Below are 7,094 nucleotides of genomic sequence, written 5' to 3' on the forward strand. Positions count from 1 at the left end.
ATACAGCACTTGCTCCTGTAGGTTGGGGCGGCGTAGTTTAAATGGCTTACGCGCCGCCTGCCGAAAATGTTCAAGAATATGGCCCTCTATGACCTGTTTGCATCAAAAAGGAATTTGGAGTACAATGTACAGCTAAGAAGACTTTGTTAAATGGGACATTTTTTTGCCAATGACCTACTCCCTGAAGTAGAGAGGACTTTTGAGTAAACAATACCATTTTTGCATTGCAGGCTTTTAACCACTTGCCGACCGTCGCAGGCCAATATACATCAGCTAAATAGCACGGGCAGGCAAATGGGCGTACACGTACGTCCCTTTAAATTTGCCACGTGCCACATGAGTGCGCCCGCGGGTCCCGGGAACTCGATGTTCCCACACGGCCCGCGATTGCGGTCGGCAAAGGCAGAACAGGGGGATGCCTTTGTAAACACGGCATTTCCCTGTTCTGCTTAGTGACATGTCAGGGATTCTACTGTCAGCGGTCATGATAAAAATTGCATATCGCCGCCATTACTAGTAAAAAAAAATAATAATAAAAATGCCATAAAACTATCCCCTATTTTGTAGATGCTATAACGTTTGCGCAAACCAATCAATATACGCTTATTGTGTTTTTTTTTACCAAAAATATGTAGAAGAATACATACCGGCCTAAACTGAGGGAAAAATGTGTTTTTTTTTTTTTTTTTTAAATTGGATATTTATTATAGCAAAAAAATGTTTTTTTTTTTTTTTTTTGTTTATAGCGCAAAAAATAAAAATAAAATACTACCAAATAAAAGCTCTATTTGTGGGGAAAAAAGGGCGTCAATTTTGTTTGGGTACAGCGTTGCATGACCGCGCAATTGTCAGTTAAAGCGACTCAGTGCCGAATCGTAAAAAGTGACTCGGTCATTTGGCAGCCAAATGGTCTGGGGCAGAAGTGGTTAAAGCAGTTAAAGGCAGAAGTGGTTAAAGCAGTTAAAGGCAGAAGTGGTTAAAGCAGGTAAAGGACCTGGCCAGTTTTTGCGATTCGGCACTGCGTCGCTTTAACTGACAATTGCGCGGTCGTGCGATGTGGCTCCCAAACAAAATTGGCGTCCTTTTTTCCCCACAAATAGAGCTTTCTTTTGGTGGTATTTGATCACCTCTGCGGTTTTTATTTTTTGCGCTATAAACAAAAATAGAGCGATAATTTTGAAAAAAAACTATATTTTTTACTTTTTGCTATAATAAATATCCCCAAAAAAGATATAAAAATTTTTTTTTCTCAGTTTAGGCTGATACGTATTCTTCTACCTATTTTTGGTAAAAAAAAATCGCAATAAGCGTTTATCAATTGGTTTGTGTAAAATGTATAGTGTTTACAAAATAGGGGATAATCGGGGATAGTTTTATTGCATTTTTATTAATTTTTTTTTTTTTACTACTAATGGCGGCGATCAGCGATTTTGACACATTTTTGGGACCATTGTCATTTTCACAGCAAAAAATGCTATAAAAATGCATTGTTTACTGTGAAAATGACAATTGCAGTTTGGGAGTTAACCATTAGGGGGCGCTGAAGAAGTTAAGTGTGACCTCATATGTGTTTCTAACTGTAGGTGGGCGGGGCTGGACGTGTGACGTCATTGATCGTGTTTCCCTATATCAGGGAACACACGATCAATGACAGCGCCACAACGAAGAACAGGGAAGGTGTGTTTACACACACCTCTCCCGTTCTTCAGCTCCGGAGGACCCATCGCAGAACACCGGCAGCGATCGGGTCCCGTGGGCGCGGTCACGGAGCTTCGGACCAGGACGCGTGCACATGCCGGCGGCGCGCGTGACCCCACGGCTGGGCTTAAAGGGCCTGTACGTGGATGTGCCCAGCCGTGCCATCCTGCAGATGTATATCAGCGGGAAGGGGTCCTTAACGGTTAAGGAATCCATTATAGATAGCTTGATAATGTTGCTGTATTCTTAATATCACTGCTTGCCCTATAGAACAGAAAATCCAGCAAGCAGGATTTGAAAGCTGCATTTCACATTATAGATCGCAAATATGCAAGGATACATTTTTCTACTTTGGAATTGTCGATAAACTATGCTCTATAGGCTATTATTTATTCATTCAGTGCCGGTATTTCCAGTAAACCGCTTTAGAGAACACTGCAGGGTTGTTGTCATTTTGGATGCGTTCCCACTCTGGGGTTACTTTTTCCTTTGTGTATCCAACCTGGGCATTGATTTCCAACTTCAATAAGAAACACAGGGATGTATTCATTATTGCTCTCTTTCTGGCTTTAATTTTAGTTTATTTCTCTCTTGGTGAAAAATGTATAACAAGTATTAACAAAATGATGTACAAGTAGAACCTTGGTTTGAGAGTAACTTGGTTTGAGAGCGTTTTGCAAGACAAGCTATTTTTTTTTATAAATTTTGACTTGATATACAAGCGATGTCTTGATATACAAGTAGCGTCAGGTCACAACTGAGTATAAAATAGAAGAGCGGCACCTCTAAGTGTAGCAATATGGTTACATTTAATTACCCCTTAACGCCCGCCGCACGACTATATACGTCCGCAAAATGGCACGGACAGGCAGATGGGCGTATATATACGTCTCCGCCTTCTAGCGGGTGGGGGGTCCGATAGGGACCCCCCCCCCCCCCCCGCTTCGTGCGGCGGGCGGATTCCCTCGGGGAGCGATCCGGGACAACGGCTATTCGTTTATAGCCACTCCGTCGCGATCGCTCCCCGAGGCTGAAGAACGGGGAGAGCCGTATGTAAACACGGCTTCCCCGTGCTTCACTGTGGCGGCGTATCGATCGAGTGATCCTTTTTATAAGGGAGACTCGATCGATGACGTCAGTCCTACAGCCACACCCCCCTACAGTTGTAAACACACACTAGGTGAACCCTAACTCCTACAGCGCCCCCTGTGGTTAACTCCCAAACTGCAACTGTCATTTTCACAATAAACAATGCAATTTAAATGCAATTGTCCGAAGTGTCCGCCATAATGTCGCAGTCACAAAAAAAATCGCTGATCGCCGCCAATAGTAGTAAAAAAATTTTTTTTTATAAAAATGCAATAAAACTATCCCCTATTTTGTAAACGCTATAAATTTTGCGCAAACCAATCGATAAACGCTTATTGCGATTTTTTTTTTTACCAAAAATAGGTAGAAGAATACGTATCGGCCTAAACTGAGGAAAAACATTTTTTTATATATGTTTTTGGGGGATATTTATTACAGCAAAAAGTAAAAAATATTGCATTTTTTTCAAAATTGTCGCTCTATTTTTGCTTATAGCGCAAAAAATAAAAACCGCTGAGGTGATCAAATACCACCAAAAGAAAGCTCTATTTGTGCGGAAAAAAGGACGCCAATTTTGTTTGGGAGCCACGTCGCACTACCGCGCAATTGTCTGTTAAAGCGACGCAGTGCCGAATCGCAAAACCTGGCCTGGGCATTTAGCTGCAAAATGGTCCGGGGCTTAAGTGGTTAAGGTACAACATTTAGAAACTCACATGGTTGATGATTAAAACAGGCACATCTAATGCCGCGTACACACGGTCAGACTTTTGACCGGGAATTTCCGACAGAAAAATAGAGAACCTACTCTCTGTCTAAAGTCCGTTGGAAATTCAGATGGAAAAAGTCCGGGAATACACGGGGTCGGAATATCCGATGGAAAGCTCCCATCTGACTTTTTCCATCGGAAATTCCGACCGTGTATACGAGGCATAAGCACGCAGGCATCCAGGGTAAATCTGTCCACATAGACCATCCTCAGCAACCACCATTGATGTTGTCCCTTCCATGAGCGGTTCGAGCTTCGCTTTCAGATCGCTCTACTGCAGGGTAGTCTTCCCGGCCACGATTGCAGACTGACAGCAGTGAGAGCCGGCAGTGAGGAGGATAGTCTATGTCAGTGGTGCCTAAAAAGTGGCCCGCGGAGCCCCCTGATGTGGCCCGCGACCTCCTGCTCTGGTTGGCAAGCCCAGATTGCAGGTTGCCGACCTTCCATCTGAGAGCATCAGTGTTGTAAATAAAGCCGCCGGTAGAGGAAACAAGTGGCTTTTCAGAAAGTGCACCACACCTGCAAGATATAATGGAAGTCTATGGCAAAGTGCAGCTAACCACGGGAAAACCACAGGTACATTGTGCCGCAATAGACCACAGACCATCAGTATAAAAGCAGCCTTAGGCTCCTTTCAAGCGATTGGTCCGACCCAATCGGACCCTCCATTCACTTCTATGGATCGGCAGATGTAAACAGACTTTTGTCCGTTTACACCTGCCTACCTCCAATCTGATTTGCTAAATAAAAACAGAAGTGGATCTGTCCACTTCCATCTGATTGGATCAGAGGGCCCACATAGAGTAGATTGGGCTGTGTCTGCATGGCATATGCAGACTGGACACAGACCTGTCATCTGCCTACTCCACTCATTGTGGCCCACGACTGGTTACTAAGTCGCCTTAAGTGGCCCTCGGCCTTCAAAAGGTTGGGCACCCCTGGTCTATGTGGACAGCTTTACCCCAGATCTCTGCATACTTAGATGTCACTCATTTAATCATCAACCATGTGAGTTGCTAAATGTTGTACCTTCATTAAATGTAACCATATTGCTACACTTATGCCCCATACACACGATCAAAAATTTCCGACAGCAAAAGTCTGATGTGAGATTTTTAATTGAAATTCCGACCGTGTGTATGCTCCATCAGACTTTTGCTGTTGGAATTTCCTCCAGCAAAAGATTGAGAGCTGGTTCTCAAATTTTCAGATGGAAAAAATTCCTATCGAAAAATCCGATCGTCTGTAGCAATTCCGGCGCTCCAAAATTCTGGCGCTCAAAATTCTGGCGCATGTTCAGGAACAACTTAACGCATGCTCGGAAGCATTGAACTTAATTTTCTCGGCTCGTCGTAATGTTGTACGTCACCGCGTTCTTGACGGTTGAAAGTTCAGAGAACTTTTGTGTGACCGTGTATGCAAGCCAAGGTTGAGCGGAATTCCGTCAGAAAAAACGATCGTGTGTACAGGGCATTAGAGGCGCCTCTCTTCTCTTTTATACTCTGTAGCTCCTGCTGGATTTTGCTTCTAATCCTCTTGTGGAAGCTTCAATTTGTGGATGGACATTTTATGGTTACACAACTTTTCACATTGCTATAATCTTTTTATATGGACTATAAACTGAAGGACTTATGAATAAATGGTTGTGGAACGAATCATTTGATTTTCTATTATTCCTGATGGGAAAATTAGCTTTGATATACAAGTGCTTTGGATTACAAGCATGCTTCCGAAACAAATTATGCTTGCAATCCAAGGTTTTACTGTAACTGTATTCTTGGAGCAGCCATTCCAATTGGATTTTAAAGCTTTATTAATCATATACTGTACCTTAGATCAGTCTTTTTCATCCTTTTTACACCAGAGGAACCCCTAAAATAAATTTCAGGTCTCATGAGAACCTATACTAAAACCAGTTCATTGGACGTCTTTGGGAAAAAAGACCGTTACATTGGTGGTTAGACAAAAGAATCTACCCTTACAGTGATAGTCAGAATGTCACCATTATAGACAGTTAAAAAGATAAATTGGTGTCATTCTATTGACTTTGCCAAGTGGTGTTGGCCCAGGAACTATGCAGGCACCATCAGAGGAGAGGACAATCCACCACAGCTTTTTATTTATTTTGTTAGAGAATTGGGATAGGGTGAGGGTAAGCCTAGGGATACTCCAATAAACATAACCACCTCAGCCCCGGAAGATTTTACCCCCTTCCTGACCAGAGCATGCAATACTGTAACCAAACACAATTTGCGTCCTTCTTTTCTCACAAATAGAGCTTTCTTTTGGTGGTATTTGATCACCTCTGCGTTTTTTATTTTTTGTGGTATAAACAAAAAAGGGCAACAATTTTGAAAACAATAATATATTTTTTACCTTTAGCTATGATAAATATCCCCAATTTAAAAAACAAAAACAAATTTAGTTTAGGCAATATATACTCTTCTACATATTTTTGGTAAAAAAATAAATTGCAATAAGCGTATATTGATTGGTTTGCGCAAACCTTAAAGGGGCAGATTCACATAGAATTAGATCGACGCAGCGTATCAGACATACGCTACGCTGCTGTAACTTACTTTTTGCTGGTTCGAATCCTGGAAGAATTTGCGCCGTAAGTTACGGCGGCGTAGTGTATTTCTGGCGGCGGAATTCAAATCGGCGATTAGGGGGCGTGTTTCATTTAAATGAAGCGCGTCCCCGCGCGGAATGAACTGCGCATGCTCCGTTTCTAAATTTCACGCTGTGAATTGCGCGAAATGACGTCGCAAGGACGTCATTTTTTAAACTTAGACGTGACTTACGTACATTCCGATTCACTAACGACTTACGCAATCAGGTGCGATTTCAATAGACATCTGTTTATGAAGCCACACAAATGTCTATCAAGTAGCACCTGAAATCGCGCTGACCTTGCTACTTTGAAATCGCGCTACTTGAAGTAAAGTAGCACAATTTCAAAGTAGCATCAATGTGAACCAGGACTTAGCCTAGGTTCACACTGCTGCGAATTCAAAATCGCGGTAAAATGCGCGATTTTACCGCGATTTCGCGGCTGCGATTTTGCCGCGATTTCGGCCACAATTTAATGTAAATCGTGGCCCGAAATCGCAAAAAGTAGTACAGGAACTACTTTTTGAAATCGCAGATGCGGCGTCGCACTGATTAGGACAGTGCCATTGCCAACAATTGCCGCTGATTTGAGATGCGATTTGACATGTCAAATCGCATCTCAAATCGTTCCAAATCGTACCCAGTGTGAACCAGGGCTTAGAGAGGAATCAGAGGATCTTCTAACAATCAACCAGGATGATTAACACCTGGCGAAATAAATGTATTACAACCTTGCCTAAACACCAGAGTGCAACATAATTTTTAAATATTTTTTATGAATGAATATTTATTATGAAAGATGAGAATTTAAAAAAAAAAACAAGGAAAGAGTTGGACAGCACTGACAAATTAAGACAATGTGAAAGTCATTTAGCTACTAGATCCCAGTATAATGAATATTTTTCCATCACCGATCTGACCTATATAA

The 7,094-nt window shown here is 42.2% G+C and overlaps 1 protein-coding gene across 3 annotated transcripts in view; it reads left to right on the forward strand.

Moving 5' to 3' along the window:
- PPP2R2C (protein phosphatase 2 regulatory subunit Bgamma) overlaps nt 1-7,094 on the forward strand; it is a 189,261-nt gene that overhangs the window by 74,458 nt on the left and 107,709 nt on the right. The window lies entirely within an intron of this gene.

Source organism: Rana temporaria, chromosome 1, assembly GCF_905171775.1.
Source record: "Rana temporaria chromosome 1, aRanTem1.1, whole genome shotgun sequence".
In the NCBI taxonomy this organism is placed as follows: Eukaryota; Metazoa; Chordata; class Amphibia; order Anura; family Ranidae; genus Rana; species Rana temporaria.